We start from the raw sequence: 23,057 nt of genomic DNA on the forward strand, positions 1-23,057 counted from the left end.
TGTTGCTACTTAAGAGCTGGTGTCATATTATTACCCCATTCTCCCAGATCTCTGAAATTTCAGCATCACCTAAAATACTCTTGCTTGAATTCAGTAAATTATCTTCAGAGTATAAAGTGGTTTCCCAAAGTTTTCGAAAGATCTTTACTCTTCTTGTAGCAGGTATCACTTTTGTACTAAGTTTTTAGGAAACTTTTTTTAAAATACAAAGTGAAATAGAAAAAAAATAAAACCACAGACACCTTTATGGATCAATAGTAACTAAATGTTCACAATGCAAATGACAATGGATTAAAAATAGATTGTGAAAGTACTTAAGCTGATAGCCTCACTTTCTAGAAGAAAAAGAAAAGAAACTTGCACTTTTCAGAATTTAATTTTAAACAAATTAATGTTATCTGCACTACAGTCTCTCTTTAAATAATTTTACTTGTTACTAACAGATAAAAACATACACTATTTTCTTCAAGTTTATCCACTGCAAAAAGAAAAATAATAGAAAGCCAAAACTTAAGGCCATATATAATAGAGAATTTTTAAAAGGATAAGTGGGTAGAAAATTGCAAACATAGGGGTTATTCACTATGAACAACAGTAAAGAAAAAAGAAAATCAAAGCCATGGACTCACAATGGCTATGTAAAATTCAACCACTGAACTTCAGCCAAAACTTCTAAAAAAGGAAAATTTTGAGGCAAGTTCTGTGGCAACGGCGAACATAGGAAAGGAAACACTTAAATAATTTCTAGAAGGGAAAATTTTGCTGTGTAAATCTAATTGGAATAAGTTGGCTGGGAAAATATTCCCTATCTGTTTAACCAAATAAATTCCTTTATTTATCTCTGTGCCCCTTACAACATGTTTTAAAGAGCTTACAAATTTGGTTAAAGTAAGTGCATTATACTGAACCAAGAATATGAATGCCAAGTTTCTGCCTGCTCATAAACTCCTAAAAATAGGGGTTTCAAATGGAAAGCCTGACAGACTTCAGACCACCAATAAAAGATACATAATATAGCGATTTAGTTACATCATGAGAGGTATAAATAATCATTTCATCTGGCAAACGCAAAATTTGCATTTACTTATAGAAAGTACACAATGAAAAACAGGCCTCACACTTTTTTTTAATTTTTTTTTATTGTAATTAGTAAAAGGGTTACATGATATTTGCCAGATAGAAGGTGCATTAATTCACATACATTGATACCCTTTCACATGTCTTGGTACCCGTATCCCTCCCCCCCCCACACCCCCCACCCGTCTTGGTTTTCCCCCCTTCCCTATCAAATTTCAAATATCCAAATACAAATAAATTCAATAAATCAGATAACAAGGTGAGATACTATACCAATATGAGATAACCAAGGGACAGCAAAGGAGATGAGAGACAACATAGTACATTAAGGACAACAATCATTCATTATATGGCTTTTGTTTCACTATCCTGGAAGTCCTTTCAATTAGCTTCACATTATATGTTCTTATGTATCAAGATTTTGCTCTATTGCAAATCTCTGCTGGTAGAGCCCAAGGTTTCTACTGATTATGACGAATGAGGGAAACCATTGAGCCTAAGTTCCTTTGAGTCTGGCTTACTTCACTTAATATGATTTTTTCTAAGTCTTTCCATTTCCTAACAAATGGGTTGATGTCATTTTTTCTGACAGCAGCATAGAATTCCATTGTGTACAGATACCACAACTTGTTGATCCACTCATCAACTGAGGGACATCTAGGTTGGTTCCATATCTTTGCTATGGTGAATAGTGCTGCAATGAACATGGTTGTGCTAGTGGGTTTAGTATGTCCTTGTTTCTGGGTGGTTGGGTAAATGCCAAGTAGTGGAATTGCTGGGTCATAGGGGAGTTCTATGTTTAGCCTTTTGAGGCACTGCCACACTGCTTTCCATAGTGGTTGGACGAGTTTGCACTCCCACCAACAGTGTAGTAGTGATCCCTCCTGGCCACATCCCCTCCAGCATCTGTTGTCATTCGTTTTCCTGATCCTGGCCATTCTAGCTGGAGTGAGGTGGAATCTTAGAGTTGTTTTGATTTGCATTTCTTTTATGACCAGAGATGTTGAGCATTTCTTCATGTGTCTATAGGCCATTTTTGTTTCTTCTTCAGAGAAGACTCTCTTTAAGTCTTTGGCCCATTTTTTAATGGGATGGTTGTTACTTTGGAGGTTAGTTTTGGAGTGATTCAATTTTTTGAGTTGTTGATATATTTTAGATATGAGGCCTTTGTCCGTTGTTTGGTCGGTGAAGATCTTCTCCCACTCTGTAGGCTTCCTGCTTAGTTTACTAGCTATGTCCTTTGCCCTACAAAAGCTCTGCAGTTTAATGCAGTCCCACTTATCCAGCCTTTCTCTGATTTGTTGTGTTTCTTGGTCCTTGTTAAGAAAGTTTCGACCTGTGCCAAGGAGGCCTAGTGTATCTCCTATTCCTTCCTGTAGAGTTTTCAGTGTGTCAGCTTTTACCTCCAGGTCTTTGATCCATTTGGAGTTAATTCTAGTGCAAGGTGACAAAGAAGAATCCAGCTTTAGTTTTCTGCAGGTGCTTAACCAGTTCTGCCAGCACAACTTGTTGAAGAGGCTGTCTTTCTTCCATTCTATTTTTTTGGCTACCTTGTCAAAGATTAGGTGGCCATAGGTCTGTGGTTTAATATCTGGGTCCTCCGTTCTATTCCATTGGTCTTCAGGCCTGTTCCTGTGCCAGTACCAAGCTGTTTTGAGAATTATAGCTCTGTAATAGAGTCTAAAGTTTGGGATTGAAATTCCTCCAGCGCTGTTCTTTCTGCTAAGAAGTGTTTTTGCTATACGGGGTCTTTTATTATTCCATATGAAATTTTGGATTGCCTCTTCTATTTCTTTAAAGAATGACATTGGGATGTTGATGGGTATTGCATTGAATTTGTAGATAGCTCTTGGCAAGATCGTCATTTTCACAATGTTGATTCTTCCAATCCAGGAGCATGGGAGGTTTTTCCATTTCCTTAGTTCTGCTTTAATTTCCTTTTTTAGGGTTTTAAAGTTTTCGTCAAAAAGGTCCTTTACATTCTTAGTTAAGCTAATACCTAGGTACTTTATTTTCTTTGAGGCTATTGTGAAAGGAGTTTCTTTCCTGATTATTGCCTCGTTCCTCTCACTGTTGGCATAAAGGAAGGCAGTTGATTTTTGAGGGTTGATTTTATAGCCTGCTACTCTTCCAAAGCTTTGAATCAGCTCAAGGAGCTTGGGAATAGAGTCTATAGGATTCTTTAAATACAGAATCATGTCATCTGCAAAGAGGGATAGTTTTATTTCCTCTTTCCCTACTTGGATCCCCTTTATGCTTGCTTCTTGCCTTATTGCACTGGCTAGGAATTCTAGTACTATGTTAAAGAGTAGTGGAGAGAGTGGGCATCCTTGTCTCGTTCCTGATTTTAGAGGGAATGGCTTTAGATTTTCACCATTAAGTGTAATACTAGCAGTAGGTTTCTCATACACAGCCTTTATTACATTGAGGAATGTTCCATGGATTCCTAGTTTCTCCAGAGCTTTTAACATAAAGGGGTGTTGGATCTTGTCAAATGCCTTTTCCGCATCTACTGAGACAATCATGTGATTTTTGTCCTTGCTCCTGTAGATGTGTTGAATTATATTAATTGATTTGCGAATGTTGAACCAGCTTTGCCTCCCTGTGATGAATCCAGTTTGATCATAGTGTATAATTTTTTTGATGAGTTGTTGTAGACGGTTGGCCAGTATTTTGTTGAGAAGTTTTGCATCGATGTTCATCAAAGATATAGGTCTATAGTTCTCTTTCTTTGATGAATCTCTGTCTGGTTTGGGGAAGAGGGTTATACTGGCTTCATAGAATGAGTTTGGTAAGGAACCTTCATTTTCAATTTCGTTGAAGAGCTTGAGGAGTATTGGTGTGAGCTCTGCTTTGAAGACCTTATAGAATTCAGCTGTGAATCCATCTGGCCCTGGGCTTTTCTTAGGTGGAAGTTCTCTAATTGCCATTTCTATTTCAGAGCTTGAAATACAGGCCTCACACTTTCACCACAGCAGAAACAGTAAAAAAAATTTTAACCTACCCATCCTTGCAACATATTAAAATGTTCTATTATAACAATTTTCTCAAAGCAATAACCTCACTTTCATTTGTTTACAGTCTCTAAAGTTACCCCGCCATATATAAAGAAATGCTGACAAACTTGGCTTTCTTGGAGTGATATATCAAATTAAGAGAACGTAACTGAGCACAGGGGTACACTTCTATAATACCACCTTTCAGAAGAATCAAGTTTAAGTCCATCCTAAGATAAATATCAAGACCCAACATAAAACAAACAAAAAGAAGAGGATCATGCAATCATAAAAAAAATCATTTAGAAATCCCTTTTAAGGGCCAGTGGTAGAATGCTTACCTAGCATACAAAAGTCCCAGGTATGATTCCTCAGTATCACATACATAGAAAATGCTGGAAGTGAGGGCCGGGAGTTTGGCCCAGTGGTAGAGTGCTTGCCTAGCATGCACAAAGACCCGGGTTCGATTCCTCGGTACTACATATTTAGAAAAAGCCAGAAGTAGTGCTGAGACTCAAGTGGTAGAGCTCTAGCCTTCAGAAAAATCCAAGGACAGTGCTCAGGCCCTGAGCTGAAGCCCAGAACTGACCAAAAAAAAAAAAAAAAAAAAGAAAGTGCTGGAAGTGGTGTTGTGGCTCAAGTAGCAGCCCTTGAGCAAAAAGTGTCTAAGGACAGTGCCAAGGCCCTGAGTTCAAGCCTCAGGACTGACAAAACAAAACAAAACAAAATCCTTTTTTAAAAGATGCTTAAGTGTGGGGCCGGGAGTTTGGCCTAGTGGTAAAGTGCTTGCCTAACATGCACAAAGACCCAGGTTTGATTCACTGGTACCACATACATAGGAAAAAAAAAAAAAAGCTAGAAGTAGTGGCTCAAGTGGTAGAGCTCTAGCCTTGAGAAAATCCAAGGACAGTGCTCAGGCCTTGAGTTCAAGCCCCACGACTGGCAAAAAAAAAAAAGGATGCATATGTGAATTTATACAATGACGTAATAAACAAAAAGAGGGACTAGGGACAAAGCTGAAGTGGTAGCATGCTTGCTGTGCTTTCTTGGCATGTAAAGGTCTTGGGTTAATCTCTAGAACAGCTGAATGAGTGACTGAAAACATGAGAGAGACAAAGATAAAGAGAAATATATACAGAAGTGTATGATGAAATAAAAGGGCAGTGTTTCCAGCTTGCTCTCTAATGATTCAGAAAAAAAAACTGCATGCAAATACAGATAAAGTATGATTAAAACAAATGGACCAAAATGTACACAATTATTGAATCCAGGTGAAAGGTTACAGGAATTTCTTTCACCCTTGCTGATTTTCTACAGATGTGAAATTATATTTAAAAAAAAGATTACACATGTAAATTTTAAAATGTTTTTACAATTTCCTTTGAGTCATTTTTACTATGACTACTTCAGTATTCCCTGCTGAGAGTATTTTTTAGTATTATATTTTCATAATTTTCGTTAGGGAAAGAAGTTGATCAAGGGCAACAATTATAATAGCCCAGTGGAAAATTAAACCTACATTTTTTGAGAAATGTTGCATAGGAGGAATAAATTTAAGTCCTGAAATCAATGCTGCAAAATTCAGAAAATATTAAGAAAATATTCCTACATACCAAATAGGTAGTTAATGTTAAGAATAATTGTGGTATTTCTAAACTCATCAGTTCAATGTTTTTAAAACTCTATCACAATTGTTCTTAACAAAAAGTCTCTGTCTAAGGAATATGAAACTAGCAAATATTAAATAGGAAAAGAAAGCTAGTAAAATGAAAGAAGCAAAAGAACCATGGGTTTAGGAAGTGATGGACTACCTATGTAGAGAAAGTCAAAGATTCTGCCCTCTCACAAGTGGCTGGAGTTTCATTTGACAATTACTCAAATTATTTTCTATCATCATAAAAGCCTAATGCTCTTTATGTTCATTATATTTCCAAGGTTCATATTTAATTTGGCTTACTTCAATTTCTGAAGATTCTTAAATATATATAATGAATCTGTGAAGTTTAATGTATTTACTAGACTTATACTTTCTTAAAATGAGATATAACAGCACTAGTAACATTGAATTACTATATTAGGAGTCTTTTAATCCAAGCTATTCAAGAGGCCAAGATCATAAGTGGTTCCAGGCCAATCTGGACAAGACCCCCATCTCAACAAATAAACTATGAACAGTGGTTTATACTCCAGGAGAAATGTGTGACACTATATATAAAGCATAACTAAAGCAAAAAAGACTTGGGGTGTTGAACAGTAGAGGACCTACCTAGCAACAGTGAAGCTCTGCACTGAAACCCACAAAAACTGACTGGTGATGTTAGAATAAAATCCAATACTTGTAATATCAACTACTTTACCTTTACATTTTCTTAATAATTCACAATCCTTAAGTTTAGTTTTAAAAGCGATTTTGGTGGCCAAGTCAAAATAACATCTGAATTATCTGAGTAAATACACAGCACTTAAGTTCACAGAGTAAAATCAAATGGCAATTGAACACCTACCATATATCAGACACTGTACTAGATAGGATTAAAGGATGAAAACAGAATAAGACTATATCTTCTTGGTACTTGAGGAAAAGCTTTATTAGGAAGGGGAAAACAGGGCAGTAGGGAACAGTGCAACAAGAATTTTTTTGAAGACTAAAGCATAAAGAATGAAACCAATTTCTTTTGAAATTCTTTTTATCCATAATGAATGTTACTATAATGCAACATGAATTCCTAAAAGCCAACACATTAAGCAAAAGTGCACAGCAAATCACAGAGTGATTTTGCAAGAAATACAGGGAAAATAAGCTAGGGAAACAATTACTCAGAAACTTTGATAATAACAAAATTTTAAAGACAGGAAGCCTATAGAAGGCTTCTGTATTATTTTCTATGCCAACTGTTGAAAACCTTATAAACATCAAATTAATGTGGCTTGAAGTTTGCTTGTAGAAGTGGGCGCTGGAACGATTGTAGCTTCTGGATTTCTGTGAAGTTGTGGATTGAATAAATCTGAAATCAGAAGAACAGCTTAACACTATAGTTGGCTCAGTATAACTCAGAATATAATGTGGAAAACAGGTGGCTGGTCATTGCTTCAGATATATGCATTTTCAGTATTCCTACATTACTTGGTTCAGCTGAATATAGTTTTCTTTCTTGTTTAGGTAGTGTTTATCATGATTAACACAAAAGCCAACACAAAATTTGTATAATGTTCAAACTGTTCCTTTTTATCAACTGCCTAACAGAAATATTTGCTTTCAGAACAAGTATTATGCTGTTCCTGATTGTACTTCCTCTTCTCTTCCATACTGAGGGTATGGTAAAACCAAGAAAAAGATCAATAAGAGACCCTGTCAGTGCAAGGCACAAATAAAAGCAGGGGGAGGGGCAATAGCTCCTATCCTTAGAAAATTCAGCTCTTTATTTCTTTCAGTCAGTGCTTCTCACATGACTATTTGTGGATGAAATAACTGGAGATCTCACTAAAATGTATATGTGATATACAAGCCTGTGCTATCAGGCCTGAAATTTTGCATTTTTTAAAAATATTTTTATTGTAATTAATAAAAGGGTTACATGATATTTGCCAGATAGAAGGCGCATTAATTCACATACATTGATACCCTTTCACATGTCTTGGTCCCCATTACCCTCCCCCCACCCCCCATCTTGGTTTTCCCCCCTTCCCTATCTAATTTCAAATAACCAAATACAAATATATCCAATATATCAGATAACAAAGTGAGATACTGTAACAATATGATATAACTTAACTATAGAACGAATCAACAAAACAAGGAGTTGGTTCTTTGAAAGAATTAACAAAATTGACAAACCCTTAGCAAATCTTACCAAAAAAAGAAGAGAGCATAGCGAAATAAACAAAATCGCAGACAAAAATGGTAATATCACGACAGAAATGACCAAGATCCAGAGTATCATGAGGGAATACTTCTCAAACCTTTACGCCAACAGATTTGAGAATCTAGAAGAAATAGATGAATTCCTAGCCAATATTAACATGCCCACACTGAACCAAGAAGAACTATCCCGACTAAACAGGCCTATTTCAAGCACTGAAATAGAAATGGCAATAAGAGACCTTCCACCTAAGAAAAGCCCAGGGCCAGATGGATTCACAGCTGAATTCTATAAGGTCTTCAAAGCAGAAATTCTGCATTTTTAAGCAACTAGGTAATAGTTATGTTACTGTTCGTACTGTTCAAACTGTGAAGAGTGAACTGTAGATAAATTTTAAACTAAGAGTATACAAAGCTTCCCTACAATTCAGTCAGGTTCACCTAAATAGAGACTGAGAGATGAGCTGAGAACATAAGCCTGAAATAGTCTGTGACACATACATATACAGAAAGACCTATGCAATGTTCTTGGAAGTGTTGAGAATCAAATATATAACAATCCCAGCGAAATTTCTTCCTTGGAGAGAGGAAAGATTATAATATATTAACGAATAAGAACAATTAAAAAAATCAGAAAATCTGCACTTCTACTCCTATCTAATACTTGGAATCAATTTCTCAATAGAAGGAAACAAAGTAAATTGCTAAGGAAGAAACTAAACATATCACAGTATACTGATACAAAAAGAAATACACATGCATTTACATAGCCACAAGAAAACACATTCGAAAGTAATCAGCTATGGGTAGAACAGCTGTGAAATCATCTCAGACTTTTCCTTTTGTGCTGTTGTTTTGTTGTGCCAGTCCTGGGGCTTGAACTCAGGGCCTGGGCACTGTCCCTAAACTTTTCTGCTCAAGTTTAGCACTGTACCACTAGACCCACAGCTTTATTTCTAGCTTTCTGGTGATGAATTGGAGATTAAGTCTCATAGACTTTTCTGCCTGTCCTGGCTTCAAATTCCTATCCTCAGATCTTAGTCACCTGAATAGTTAGGATTATAGGTGAAAGCCACCAGCACCTGGGTGACCTTTACATTTTTAATTTTTATTCATGAGTATAAACTACATTCCTCTCAACAAGAAAAAACTATATGGAAAGAGATTGAAGAGTAAAGCAAAATATATAAGAAGTAGATCATGGTCCCACTTCTATTAAAGATGTTCATTAATATGTTATTATATACATAGTAAGATAATATGCACCAAGAGAACACCTGCTATTTCCTTTTAGAGTAAAATTGCAACAAATTTCAATACTTTTCCTTTCTGTAACACATGAAATTTTGAGTATTTTTTCTTTTAGAATGCAAAAGGATTTATAAATATGTATTTAAAATATACTCATAGCAAAAACAAAAGCCATATCTGGGTGCTGGTAACTCACACCTATAATCCTAGCTACTCAGGAGGCTGAGAATTACAGAACAAAGAACTGAATACAGATCTTTCATATTATAAATAAAGTCTTTCATATTATAAATCATACTTCAAGGCCAGACAAAAGAAAATTGTCTATAATTACCTAGCTATAATTACAGGACAAAGACAAAAACACTGGTGGTATGCTAAAATTATTTTTCATTCCTTTTTTTTTTAAGTACTGATGTTGGAACTCAGAGCTTTGTGTGTGCTAGATTCCAGGCAGGTACCAGTTGAGCCACACCCCAGTTCCTAAAGTTTAAAATAGGATAGTAATTTCTCATTATACCTTTATAGATTTATTTCAACTAAGGAAAGAAAGTAGAGATAGAGATGGAATGTCAAAACTTGAGCTTTCTTAGTTTACAAACAGTCTGCTACTACTTCCTATCTTACAATTCACTTTTTCTATGCAAGAATTTTATTATATATTTTCCACATGATCTTTTTGTATTAGAAAAATATAAGACCCCCTAACAATTAGGGTAATAAAGCTCCTTAATTCTGTTCCTAGATCAAGAGAGTACATACCTCATAGATCACTTTATAAAATGCTTTAAGAGTTGGATTCATTTGTATTCACCAGAAAATATCTTTGAAAAATACAAAGTCTTTGTTTATACACAGCTAAAAGTAATTAATAACCAAACATCCCTTTCCCATCTCCTATCACCAGAGCACATCTGCTTCCCGATGGAATACTTCCTGTGGTGAAAATGAGATCCTTTCTAGTTGTAGAACTAAATGGCACACCTGACACGTACACAATTACTTCTCATCTAAGAGACAAAGATATGGGAAGGGCCAAAATTATTTCTAAAAGAAAAAATGTTGAAATCAATACCTTTAAAAATATGAAAATTCTATTTTATTTTATTTTGATAGGTTGTGGGGCTTGAATTCTGAGCCTGGTTGCTGACCGTGACCTCTTCAGCTCAAAGCTAGTGCTCTACCACTTGAACCACAGTGTCACTTTTGGTTTTCTGGTGGTTAATTGGAGATAAGAGTCTCAAGGACTTTTTAGTGCCCAGGCTAGCTTTGAACCACGATCCTCAGTCTCAGCCTCCTAAGTAGCTAGGAGTACAGGCGTGAGCCACAGGTACCCAGCAAGAAAACAATGTTAAATAAAACAAAACATGTAAACCTCTCAATCCTCATCCCACAATTAACTTTCATTTTATTTTGAAAATGAAAATTTCCAGTGTTCCACCAATCTGTTCTCACAAAGTCTCTTTACTTCTGAGGTCCATTGTTTTCCACATAGTGTATAATTTCAAATTTGGATCCTTGGCACCCTCGGTTATCATCCCTACTTATACTGCTAAATTATATTGTCTTCTTCTTTCAACAATATACTTATACATTCAATTTAACATTTTCTAGCCATCTCAAAATACATCAAATCTAGCCTGTGATCTTTCTTTTAAAAGCTGATCCCTTCAAGAAGATGTGGTACTTATACTCAATAGAATTCTATGCTACCATCAGAAAGAATGACATCGCCCCATTTGTAAGGAAATGGAAAGACTTGGAAAAAAATCATATTAAGTGAAAGTAAGCCAGCCCCAAAGGAACATAGGCTCAATGGTTTCTCTCATTTGCAATAATTAGTATACATCCTCCTAGCAGAGGATTACAATAGCTCAAAACCTAGGTACATAAGGTCATATAAGATGAGACTAAAGGAAAGGATCTCTAGGATATGGAAACAAGAACTCTATCTTGAGTGATTGTTATTCTTAATGCACTATGCTATTTCTCTTCTCCTTTGTTGTCCTTTGGTTAATCTCATATTGTTACTGTATCTGACTTTGATACCTAGTATATTGTATATACATTTATTTGTTTATTTTTAATAGGAAAGGGAAGGGGGAAAGAAGATGATTGGGAGGGGGGAGGGGGAAGAAAATGGGGACAAAAACATGAGAAGGAGTATCAATGTGTGAGAACTAATGCACCTACTATCTGGATAGTGTAATTGTAACCCCTCTATATATTAGCTCGATAATAAAAAAAAATGAAAAAAATATCTGATACTTGGGTGGGATTGAGAGAAAGAATGATAGGAGAGAAAACTGGATCAAGATGCACCATATACATAAACTGCCATATTGAACTGAAACTTTGCACAACTACTTAAAAGATTTTTTAAAAATTAAGATTATTTTGACCTTAAAAAAAAATCTAAGTTGGGCACAGTGGCTCACACCTATAATCCTAGCTACTCAGGAGGCTAAGATCTGAGGATCAAGGTTCAAAACCATCCTGGGCACAAAAGGACCTGAAACTCTTATCTCCAAGTAACCTCTAAAAAACAGGGAAGTGAGGCTTGGCTCAGGGTAGGGCGATAGCCTTGAGGTGAAGAGCTCAGGGACAGAGCCCAGGCCAAGTTCAAGCCCTGTGACCCACAAAAAAATTAATTGATTAATTAATTTAAAAAAAAGATCTGTTCCCCGGTGGCTCACGCCAGAGCTTGCACTGAAGTCTGTGAGACTCTTATCTGCAATTAACCACCAGAAAACCAGAAGTGGCACTGTGTCTCAAGGGGTAGAGCAGTAGCCTTGAGCTGAAAAGCTCAAGGACAGCGCCCAGGCCCAGAGAGTTCAAGTCCCAAGACTGACATTAAAAAAAAGGTCCTATATTTCAATGTTCTTAATCCTAATGAATGGCACTGCATCCATCCAGCTATACAACCCCAAATATTAGCATCATCTCTCACTAACTTCCCTTCTAGGTATTATATAAATTTACTTGTTTCTCATCACCTCCCCTAACTCTCACCTGAATTATCTAAATTTATCTACTTACAGCTACTTAGATCTATGGTCACCTGTAACTATTTTTTTCCTACTTTAGTCAGAATATATTCAAGTCAAAGTAGAGAGAGGAAGGGTATGACTGTAATCTCATCTGCTTGAAAGGCTGATCTGTCATGAGTTTAAATACAGTCAATAAGAGCCTAGCTCAAAAAAATTAACTGAAATAATAAGTGACAAAAGTATACTTTTACAACAAGAATAATCTATGAAATACAAATTTACTACATCTTGTTTAAAGACTTTTAATGGCTTACTACTAATTTTATAATTAAACCAAAATCCTTTAATATATAGACTGGTCTCTTATCTAGTCTATATCTTCAGTTTCTCTCTTACAGAATCCTTTCAGTCCTCATAGGTGTCACTCTCCTTATCACAGCTCTTGCACAACCTGCTCCGTCTCCTGGAGGAGAGGGTATCTCTGATACCGACAATTACACAGAAATATAGATCAAAAGGGTGAGGGGAATAGTCAGACTTCAGGGAGATTGCATTGTACCAAATATATATTTCTTAAAAGATATCTCAACAGAATTAAAAAATGAAAAAGAAAAGAATGCTTTGAAATAACAGGAGAAGGCAAAAATTAGTTTCTCTTGTTAGGGCAGTTTAATAAAAGCATTTGCTATTGGCTTTCCAAGGACATTGTTAATTGCAATTTTAATACTATAATTACAATTTAGAGAATAATTTTAAACCCATATAATGTATTTTTGGCTCTCAAGTTTTTCCTTAATAAATATACTTAGAAAATAATACTGTGATCAACATTTAAAATTAGACATCTGATATTCAAGTAACTGGTTCTAATGCAGACATAGCTGCGCACCAAAAAGTGAGGATTTTGGTGGCAGGAATTCAATTTATTTTGTTTTTTGGGATTAAGGATGTAGCTGAGTAGTACAGGGATTTCCAGGAGTGACCCCCCAGGGTTTGATTCCCAGCACACAAAGACAAAAAAGGAATAAAAAATTGTTATGCTAAAATATACTACTTGTGAAGTGACAGTGTTATTTAAAAGTAGAGATGAATTAGTGGTAAATATATATATATATATATATTGCAGCTCCAAGGATAAACTATTTTAAAAATAAAAAGCATAATTAATATGTTATATAATGAGAAAATGGGGCTAAATAAAATGCTCAGTTAAAACCATAAAAATGCACAAAGATATCAAAGAACAGGGCAATAAATTTTAAAAATTTACAAATGTGATTAACAAATGTGATAATAAATCAAACTTATCAATAATCTCTACATAAAAATGGGCTAAATAACTGATTAAGGGGCCGGGAGTTTGGCCTAGTGGTTAAAGTGCTTGCCTAGCATGCACGAAGGCCCGGGTTCGATTCCTTGGTACCACATACATAGAAGAAAAAAAACAGCCGGAAGTGGTGCTGAGGCTCAAGTGGTAGAGCTCTAACCTTGAGAAAGTCCAAGGACAGTGCTCAGGCCCTGAGCTCAAGCCCAGGACTGGCAAAATAAACAAATAAATAAATAAATAAATAACTGATTAAAAAGACATGTCAGAATAGAGCAGAACAAAAATATATTATCTCTAAGAAACCGATTTTGAATATAAAAACAAAGGAGTAGAGAAAGACAGATCCTGCTAACAGAAATAAGAAGAAAGCTATAGTTGCTACATCAATCTCACACAAATTAGATTTCTGAAGAAGGAAAACTATTAAGGATAAGAGAGGGTATTATACAAAGACAAAGAAGTCAATTCTCCCCAAAAGACTTAACAAATCATGTGTATGGACCTAACACCAAAGCATCATAACTACTGCAGTGATCACGAAAGTCTATGCTGTGAAAATAGACATAAGTACTATCCTCTACAACTGTGCTATCTTTCTGATTCTGTCTTGGGCACCAATGTGTATGCAACCAATTCCTTCCCTCCTTCCCTACCTCTCTATCCTGCTCTCCCTTGCATACTCTGATTTCTTCTTTTGAGAAGAAAGGGTAATAGTAAGAGTTGCAAGGAAAAACAAATTCACCGTTATCATTGGACATATATATCTCCATTACAAATGGACAGATCTAACAGGGAGAAAATCAGTAGGTTATAGTTGAATGTGACACCATTAATCAATTGAATATAATTGGTATCCCTAGACAATTTCAGCCAACAGCAGCAGAATCCACATTCTTTGCAAGCACACATGGAACACTGAACAATGTACATCACATTCTGGGCTACAAAATAAACCCTGGCAAATTCAAAATCATCAATGCTCTGAGACCACACAGAACTAAACAAGAAATCAATATACAAGACAGCCAGAAAATCCATGAGCACTTGGAGATAAAGCCACACATTTCTACATAACATTTAGAAAAGAAAACTAAAGAGAAATTTAAAATAATTTAAATTAAAATACAAAAGTAAAATTTATCAAATTCTGTGGGATATCAGTGAAAGCCACTTGAATGTAAAGTGGAAGCACAGTCGATATTGTAAACAATGTTTCAAATCAATAATCTAAGGTTTTTACCTTAGAACACTAAAACAATTTCAAAATAAGCAGAAAACAGGGATGAAATCAAATTTTTTTTTTTTTGCCAGTCCTGGGCTTCGGCTCAGGGCCTGAGCACTGTCCTTGGACTTTCTCAAGGCTAGAGCTCTACCACTTGAGCCTCAGCACCACTTCCGGCATTTTTCTATGAATGTGGTACCGAGGAATCGAACCCGGGTCTTCATGCATGCTAGGCAAGCACTTTAACCACTAGGCCAAACTCCCGGCCCCTGAAATCAATTTTAAAAGAGGGAAATCTGAAAACATGGCAAACATAATGTATAAAATATGTTACTAAGGAATAATATGTTAAAACAATACATACAACCACATCCAACAGAATTGTAAATATTTAAACACCAAGAACACTAAATTCATTGCTAGTGGCAATGTAAAGTGGACAGCCAATTGGAAAATTGCCTATCATTTATTTATAAACTACTGCTTTATTTAATGTTATTTTTAATCATACTTATTTTTATACTCTACATTAACTGTGTAAAAAAGGTTTCACTGTGATAAACATGCACATAATTCACACAATCATATTTACACCGTTTATACTCTCATCTTTTCTCCATTTCCTGAGTTCTTTCCTCTTCTCCAATAGTCCCTCTGTATTTTCATTTTCATGTGTCCTTTCCTTTTTCATCTTTTCTAGAGTCCACATATGAGAGAAAACATTTCAAGAATTGTCTCTGAATAATCTGGCTTAAATACCTGGATCCATTTAGTTCCTCAGAAATGACATGATTTCATTTTTTATATGGCTGAATAAATATTCTGCTGTGTATGTAGGTGCCATCTTTTCTTTATCCATTCACCCTTTAATGGACACTTAGGTCAATTCTATCACTTTGCTATTGTAAATAGGATCAAAAAGAGCATAGATATGCAGATATCTCTACTGTATGCTGATTTTGATCCCTTCAGGATCAAAGAAATACACCTGGATTGTTTAGTAAATCTTAATTTCAATGTTTTTTTGAAACATCCATACTGATTTCCACAGAAAGTGGACTAATTTACAATCCTATCAGCAGTACACAAAGATTCCTTTTCTTACTATGTTTTTTGCTTTAGTGGGCTTTTTTTCGGGGGATGGAGGTGGTGGTCCGGGGGAGCTTGAACACAGGGCCGAGGTGCTGTCCTTGAGCCCCTTTGTGTTCAAGGCTAGCACTCTACCACTTGAACCACAGTGCCACTCCAGTTTTCTCTGAATATTTTATTGGCGGTAAGAGTTTCACAAACTTTTCTACCTGAGCTGGCTTTGAACCGCAATCTTCAGATCTCAGCTTCCTGACTAGTTAGGATTATGGGCCTGGGCCCAGATGATTTTGGCGTTTCTGATGACAGCTATTCTAACTACGGCTAGAAGACATCTCAATGAAGATTTTGCTTTGCCTTTCTCTTGATATCTAAAGATGATGAACAGTGTGTGTGTGTGTGTGTGTGTGTGTGTGTGTGTGTATTTATACCTATATATATATATATATAAAAATTTACATGTTTATATGTCTGGGGGTTTTGTTTGCTTTGTCAATACTTGAGCTTGAACCTTGGGCTCATGGTTTCACTTGACTTTTTTTGATCAAAGTTGGCAGTCTATCACTTGAGCCATATCTCCACTTCCGGCTCTTTGAAGGTTAATTGGAGATAAGAATCTCTCAGATTGGTCTGTTCAAGCTAGCTTTGAATTATAATCCTCATATTTCAGTTTCCTGAGTATTTGGGATTACAGGCATGAGCTACTGATGCCCAACTTGTAGGTCTACTTTTGAAAAATGTTAAGTTGTTTTAGGTCATTTAATGACTGGAGTATTTGCTCTTTTTTTTTTTTTGTGGGTCATGGGACTTGAACTTGGCCAGAGCACTGTCCTTGAGCTCTTTAGCTCAAGGCTACCACCCTACCCATGAGCCAAGCCCCACTTCCCATTTTCTAGAGGTTAATTGTAGAAAAGAGTCTCAGGTCCTTTTGTGCCTGGGCTGGCTTTGAACCTTGATCTTCAGATCTCAGCCTCCTGAGTAGCTAGGATTACAGGTGTGAGCCACCATGCCTGAATTTATTTGCTCTTTTTATTTTAGTTTTCAGTTTTTCCTGGATAGTAATCTTCTGTCAGCTGAATAAAAAGTCTCCTATTCTGGAAGATCTCTTGTTAATTGTCTCCTTTGCTGTGTCAGTACTTATCGTTTTTATTTTAATGCTGCTCTTTTTACTATTTCACTGTTGCATAAGAATCGTGACACTTCCAGCATAGCTTTTTGATCAAGATAACTTTGACTATTCAGGGCTTCTTGTGTTTCTACATGAATTTTAGGGTCTTTTTTCCTAGTTCTGTGAAGAATGCTATTGGAATTTTTAGAGAACTGCATTTAATTAGTAGAATGAAATCTCAATTGTTGTCAGGGGTTAATTAGGGTTAGGATGCTGGGATTAACTTGGAATGAACAGGCATAATACAAAGGCTATTTGGAAGAGTGAAAATATCCTGTAAGATAGGTAGTGAAAATGACAGTTATCACGCTTACACAAATCCACAACCCACATAACACTTTATGTTAATTGACTCTGGATGATAATGATGTATCACTGTACACATTTTATGACACATATCAATCTTGTGTGAGGTGTTGCTAAGTAGGTTTGGGGGAAAGTATGAGATGGCAGTATTCTTTGTATTTTCTACTCAGTTCTCTGTCAAGCTAAAATCGCTCTTAAAAATCTAAAATAACTGGAAGTACCACTTCTTGCTTACTACTTTATGGTCTCCAGAAAATATTTAGATTTGCTATAATCTCCTGTTTTATCCTTTGAACATCATATCTTCCTCAAATTCTGATTGCAAAACAGGTCAAAACCAATAACTAAAATTGTAATAATTGTGTAGACTTACATCCTAAATCAGGCAACCAGGAAAACATGAGATGCTAGTTAGGTAAGCTACATTGTTTTTACTATAACTGATTGGACTGAATATTCTTTTTAGACCAAAAATGAAAATAAAGCACAATGCCATCCTGAGTTATAGTCAGACAGACTTGGTATAGTAGTAAAGCAATAATTCTTAGGTGCCACATCACCCAAGTATTAGCAGCAGCACAAAACAGAAGCTTATTTCCTACTGATTAATGATCTAATTGAGTATTCAGGACTCAAGCTTCTATCCTCCATGACTTCCTAGTCCACAACATCATCTCTATCAAACAAGCATACTAGTATACTTCCATCCAAGTTCTTAGCTAGAACATAGCTAAAACTAATGAAAGGAGAACCTGAGTAATGGAATTCAGGTATAGCTGAGCTACAGAATGACCAGAGTGAACAATTAGGTTTGATAAGCAGCAGTCTCTGCCATGTTTGAATGTAACACTGACTCTGCTACACACTACCTGAAATCATATAAAGCAAGTCATTTAATATTGGAACTTAAGTTCAAACAAAATTCTACCTATAATAGGAAATGTAGAATTGTAGTACCTAATGAAAGAAGAGGATTAATATACCTTGGCTTAATTTATCTTTGTTACAGAAAGAAGTTTTATTTTTATGCTCCTTTTTTTGGTGGGGGGGGAGGGACAGTCCTGGGCTTGAGCTCAGGGCCTGAGCATTGTCCTCAGACTTTCTCAAGGCTAGAGCTCTACCACTTGAACCTCAGCACCCCTTCTGGCTTTTTTCTCTCTATGTGGTGCCGAGGAATTGAACCCAGGTCTTTGTGCATTTGTGCATGCTAGGCAAGTACTCTACAGCTAGGCCATTTTTGTAGTTCTGATGATTAAATGAAGGGCCATTTGCATGCTGGGCACATGCTCTACATTTGAATTACAGCTTATCTCTGAAGTTTTGCATTTCGCTGCTGTATATTGAGCTAAGACATGAAGTAACTTTAGAAAAATAATTTCCATGGTTAAATTAGGACCTTAAAGACATGCAGAATAAAGTAACAGCAAAGTAGACATTACAAGAATGGTTAGATAACTATAAACTCAAGACCTAAATAATTAATATGTCCCTTTTAATATGCTTCCTACTTGGAATTGAGATAACTATAGCACCTTATAAGCTAAAGACCTTAGCAGCCTTTACCAGGTAGAAGTTGATAACATCTTCCTATGAAATTTATCTTAGGTGCTCAGAAAGTATCTGATTTTATATTTGGCTTATCTTTCAAGTGTTTCCAAATACTAAATTCCAAATTAGTCAAATTCCAAATTGTATGTGTAGTTGTAGTAACTAGTTTTACAAAAAAATAACTGTTCTTGCTCATCTCTTTGATTTTGAATGGAAATATATTATTTTCAGGTTTTGTCCTAGGAGGTACAAAATATGTAAAATCCACATATTTGAACTACACAGTTCAAAGAGTTCTCACATACACCTATGTACTCACTATTATAACACATATTTCTAGCATTCCAAGAGGCCCCGGCCCCGTCATACTCTTTTCCATTCTGTTCTATTCATATTCTCCCCAAATCTAGATACCACTATTTTCACTTCTGTGATAAATTGGTCTGACCCATTTTTTAAATTAATGAGTAAAAACTTTCGTCTTGCTTCTTTTGTTCATCATCATGTCTTGAGATTCATCTACCTTGGTATATGTAATAGTTGATTCATATATATATATATATTATAATGCTTCTGGGGCTAACTTGGGCTTTGTGAATGCTACTCAAACACTCTAATATGAAACTATATCCCCAACCTATATGATTTTTTTGTTGCTTGTCTGTTGTGCTATTACGTAATCACAATTTCACTTCTCAAATGTTGATGGACATTTAATTTTATTTGACTTGCCTATGATACAGCTGCATGTGTATTCCTCTATGGTATTTTGATGGACATCTACAATCCTATCTCATAGCTATAGAATATTCTTATGCATGGAACAAAAGTTCAACAAAGTACCTATACCTTCTTTGGAATGTGAAGATTGTACAAACTACTTTGCTTTCAAAAGTCAGAAAAGTATGTAGAGTCTTTCTCAGAAAACCATCTCATTGTGCAGTGATTATAATTAAATATAATTCTTTATTGCCTGAAATAATCATGAACAACAATAAGACTCAAATACTTTCAACGTTTCAATATTTAAAGAATCACATTAAAGTCTAAGGCAAGCATATAACAGTCAGCTTGTTTGAAACAGGAGACAGAGTCCATAAAACAATCTCTCAAAGAGGTCTGGTTCAAGAAGAAAGGCTACGCTGGGCCAGGCCTAGCATTGCCAGTAAGTAGGATCTCCACCAAATTGTACTGGTCTGAAACAGATTTTGTTAAAACAAGGCTGGTGATATGGAGAATAAAAGGTAGCCTAACCCATGATTGCTTTTGGCCATTAATTAAAGCCTTCAGAAAAACAAACACGCATTATAAAAATTCTATGACTGGCCAGGAGTTTGGCTTAATGGCAGAGTGCCTGCCTAGAATGCACAAAGACCCGGGTTCGATTCCTCAGTACCTCATACATAGAAAAAAGCCAGAAGCTCAAGTGGTAGAGCTCTAGCCTTGAGAAAAGTCCAAGGACAGTGCTCAGGCCCTGAGCTCAACCCCAGGACTGGCAAAAAAAAAAAAAAATTCTATGACATCTGGTATAGCCTATTGACTCTCACAGCATCTATTATTCCAAAAAACATAAATGACAAAAAGATAGTCTACACACACACACACACACACACACACACACACACACACCCTACCTGGCTTCAATTACTGCTTAACTAATAGTAGAAAATAACTAGGTGTGTTAGCACATGCCTGTTAATACCAGCACTCAGGAGGCAGAGGCAGGAGGATTGCATATCTGATGTTAACCTGGCAACAAGACTAGAGCACTGTATTATTGTATGATCATCCCTTGATATCTGCAGGGTCCATATCTGCTAATTTAAGCAGCCAAGTAAATAAAAAGTAGTTATATCTACAATGGTTGCATCTGTAATTTATACAAGAAACAAAGTAAGTATTCAAGAAATTGTGCAAATACTTAACATAAACAGCTTAGGATTTTGGTAACCTCAGAGGGTCCAGAAACCAACCTTCTATGAATATTGGTAGCCAAAATTTGGCAACAGTAATCAAACTTACCCTTTCGAAAAAGTCTTAAATCATTCAAACTATGAATCCACAAGCACTATTTCTTAAATGATTTAATGTAACTAGTTTTGTATTTCATCATTTGAGCATGATAGGTTGAATAGCTGTGTGGATATGCTGAACCAAAAATCTCTACCTTTAAACTTCAAACTCATTCTTTGTATCAAATGACTGTAATAAGTTTAAGCCACATGTACATATAAAGCAATGTAAGTTCAAGGGAAAATGAAATAGAAAAGTAAGTTCCTATCAAAAAAGCCATTTATATTTAGGTATGGAAGAATGGTGAGTTGCACTAGCTGCTAAAAAAGGAATATGGAGAGACAGGTAAAACAAATGAAAATATCTTTTTTGTGTGTTTGTGGGGGGATCATGGGGTTTGAACTCTGGGCCTGGCAAAAAAAAAACTTTCAAATAAACAATATCTAAGATATAGAATTAACCCAAATATCTCTCAGTAGATGAATAGATCAAGAAAATGTGGTATACACAATAAAATTCTAGGCTTCCAACGAAAGAATGACATTGCCCCATTCATAAGGAAATGCAAAGACTTGGAAAAATATTGAGCAAAGCAAACCAGACTCCAAAAAAAAAATACAGGCCACATGGTTCCCCTCATTTGTAGTAACTGGAATGCCTAGGACATTCTTAGTATCACAATATATGACTATATAAAATGATGTTTATCAAAATGAACTCCAAGAAATGCAAACAAGAGGGTGTGAATGTGTGTGTGTGCGCGCGCACGCACACACATGCATGCATATACTGTCTGCAGTTACTTTTTTCTTTTTTCTGTTGTTCCTTTGGTTTGTTACCTATTGTCACTGGTTTTGATTTCTGTATCCTTTGTTTTGTATATAAGTTTATCTAATTTGAGGGAAGAAAGTGGATTTACAAAAATGGTGGGGCAAAGAGTGAACCAATACAACAGTGATACTCACCAGACACTATAATGGAAATGAATTTTATAACTTGGGTGAGGAGGAATGGGAAAGTGAATGAAAATGAGGGAGTCAAAAAGAAATATACTCATGACCTAACTTATGTAACTGTAACCCCTTTGTATATCATCTTTGCAATAAAGTAACAATCTTCTTATAATAGAATTAAGCTTTTCAAAGTGTGCCATAAAACCATGCTCTGGCTTTTCAATAGTGCTGTTAACCTTTATTCCTTTCAGTATAGCTTCATTGAATTATGAAACAAAAGTAATTTAGTTTGCTGCTATAAGGCTCTCCCAACAAATAAACTTCTAGCCAAAAGAGGGGATTGAAGAGGTACTACTTATGACATTTCTTGGGATGCTTAATATTTGTTTAATAACATACGTACTTTTCCCCCCCAGTCGTGGGGTTTGAACTCAGGGCCTGGGCACTGTCCCTGGACTTTCTCAAGGCTAGCACTCTACCCCTTGAAGCACAGCACCACTTCCAGCATTTTCTGTATGTGAGGTACTGAGGAATCAAACTAGGGCTTTGTGCATGCTAGGCAAGCACTCTACCACTAGGCCACACTCCCTGCCTTACTTGTACTTTTGAGCTTATGTTTAAAGGGGATTATGATACAGGATTATTGGTCTGTTTGTAAAGTAGAATATACGTAACCAACAATTTCTAACTGTTCTATTTATCAAAGAATGACCTATAATTACTGGAATGTACATCGTAATATAAAATCCAGATTTAACATAGTTTTTCATTAGTTTCTATTTAACTCATCGAAAGTTAGCCCTACAGAGAGCTTTTATTCCTTAAAAAAGTAGTAACAATAATAGCTTCCCCAATTCTCCAATTGTACTCAAGCTATGTATCTATCTGACTGCCTTCTGCCAGGCATCACCTTCTCTGTGGAAACTGCACATACCCAAGAAGTGATGTAAGATCTTAACTTTCCACAACAAAGTGCCAGAAATATAGGCCTTCAGATCTTTTTACTTTCCTTTAACAAAAGTTTAGTCAGATGTATAGTGATGTAACAAGTACCTGAGATAAAACAACATAAAAGGAATAAGGTAAATTTTGGCTTTTCTAAGAATCAGTCTCCAAAATAATCAGTAAAAAGCAAGACTGGAAGCATGGCTCAAGTGGTAGAGCAAGCCACTCAAGCAAATGTTGAGGCACTGAGTTCAAATTTCTGGTCCTAAAATAAAAGAAAAACTAAAAAACATCAAACAATGTTGAGTATAGAGGA

At 35.8% G+C, this 23,057-nt stretch overlaps 1 protein-coding gene across 7 annotated transcripts in view; it reads right to left on the reverse strand.

The window, feature by feature from the left end:
- Rasal2 (RAS protein activator like 2) overlaps positions 1 to 23,057 on the reverse strand; it is a 261,335-nt gene that overhangs the window by 186,501 nt on the left and 51,777 nt on the right. The window lies entirely within an intron of this gene.

This window comes from Megascapheus bottae, chromosome 10, assembly GCF_031878675.1.
Source record: "Megascapheus bottae isolate mThoBot1 chromosome 10, mThoBot2.hap1, whole genome shotgun sequence".
Taxonomy (NCBI): domain Eukaryota; kingdom Metazoa; phylum Chordata; class Mammalia; order Rodentia; family Geomyidae; genus Megascapheus; species Megascapheus bottae.